Consider the following 2,218-nt stretch of genomic DNA (forward strand, 5'->3'; position numbering starts at 1 on the left):
GTCTTTGCCCTCTCGTTTGCTCCTTAATAATTTCAAACAAGGTCATGCATGACTGAAATGTCACTTGCATCAGAATTATTGGAAGAAAAATTAAAGATTGTTCATTTCTCTACTTCGCATTTTCTTTCAAAAATGAAAGTGTAGTAATCTTCTTCTACTATATTAAAAGCACGAGGCTGAAGTGGCAGCTTGGTACATTAAATTTCGTATTACAACACTGCCCACAATGTGTAATTCAATGTTATTTTTAAGCCTTGGCTTATTTATGATAATTGGGGAATTGAAGAAAATACTTGAGGAAAGTTTTTTTTTTTTTTTTAAATACTGTATTTGGGAGGGTTCGAACTCGATATTTTTCATTTATATTCTCTCTCCTGAACCCTTAATTCATCCTCCCGTCTCCCTCCCTTGAAGAAAAATGGTTTTAAGATTAAACATTATATGAAATTGCAAAAAATGAGTTCTTGCAAATAGATTTTAGAAATTAGCCGAAGCTACATTTAGAAGAAAATTTATTGTCTTGCAAGATCAACGTGAGAATTCGAAATCAACTGGGACCCAATGTGATTCTTGAAGCCCATGCTGTCAAAGGCTGGCTTTAGAAGGAGTTCAATTTGGTAATTGCTTAAAGTTGACTTTCTAGAACTAAACTAAAGCTTACGAAAAATTAACCTTGAGATTATATTTGGTAATAGAATATTATTGACATAAATTTCATTATAAAAAAGCAATTGATTTGGAGCAAAACGTTGGTTTATTTATCTATCTAGCTGCCAGTAACAAATGTTTTAATTCTTTTATTTATTTGTTTGTTAAAAGAAATTAAAAATTAAAGAAAAAATCGTTCAAAATGTCCCTCACATATTATAAAATAACTTTTTTCGTCCCTTACTTCTAAAAGTGTAATTTTACGTCTTTTACAAATTCACATTAGTTAAATTTAGTCCTTACTTAGGTTTTCGACTATTTTTTGGCTGGAATCAACGTGCCTTGCACTTGATCATTTTTTAGGGGCAAAATTGTTAAATCACAATTCACATGATCCGATTCATAGTTCCTCACATTTAACAAGATGAATTTTTTCGTCCCTTATATTTCAAAAAATGAATTTTCCATCCTTCATTGATCATGTGTATGAATAGTTTTTTCTTATTTTTGAAAACCTATGTATTTGTCTATTTGATTTCACTTGAATAGTACAAATAGCATTTAATATTCTATATTTGATTTCACCTAAACAAACTAATTGGAGTTGTAGGTGAAATTAAATAGAAATTTATTACATGCTATTCATACTATTCAAGTGAAATAAAATAAAACATATACATGAGTTTAAAAAAAAAAGCTATTCATACACATGATCAATAAGGAATGAAAAATTTTATTTTGTGAAATGTGAGAAATGAAAAAGTTCATTTTATGAAATGTAGAAACGAAAAAATTCATTTGGTGAAATGTAAGAGACTATGATTCGGATTATGTGAAATATGATTTGATAATTTTGCCTCTCAAAAAATGATCATGTGCAAGGCACGTGATGGATTTCACCCAAAAACTAGTCAAAAACCTCAATAGGGACCAAATTTAACCAATATGAATTTGTAAAGGACATAAGGTTACATTTTTAAAAGTGAGGGGCAATAAAAACTATTTTACAAATATGAGAGACGTTTTAAATGATTTTTCCAAAAATTAAATACGTCCTTATATTTTTTCAGAGACGTAGGACACTTGATGCAACCTTTTTTCCCATTATCTCTTTCATATTAATTGTGAAATTGAAACAAAAAAGAAATCAAAAGGAAAATACTACATGCAATGACATGTTATATAATGAAGCGCAATTTACTTGATAATTAATGCTTCAGCTATAACTAGATCACATATTTAAGTCATCAAGAGGATATGTGGAGAATCATCATGGATCCTCTCTCTAAAAAATGCAATAGCAAGTTATTTATTGAAAGAAATTGATTGGAGAAGAATGCAATCATCAGCGAAAGAAGCAAGCATGACATTTCCTACGTGCAATTTTGAGTTGAAGACAGAAGGCTTGTAATGAAAAATGAAATTCAATCATGCTAGTGGATATAAATGTATCCTTTGTGACAAAACTATGTGAGATGAGTTAGTATTTGCGTGTCACGACTATTGATTTGATGCAGTTCCATCTCAAAAAGTTGATTTGGCAGAGTAATGAAGAGATTATACTCCCTCT

This window comes from Coffea eugenioides, chromosome 9 (genome assembly GCF_003713205.1).
Source record: "Coffea eugenioides isolate CCC68of chromosome 9, Ceug_1.0, whole genome shotgun sequence".
Lineage (NCBI taxonomy): Eukaryota > Viridiplantae > Streptophyta > Magnoliopsida > Gentianales > Rubiaceae > Coffea > Coffea eugenioides.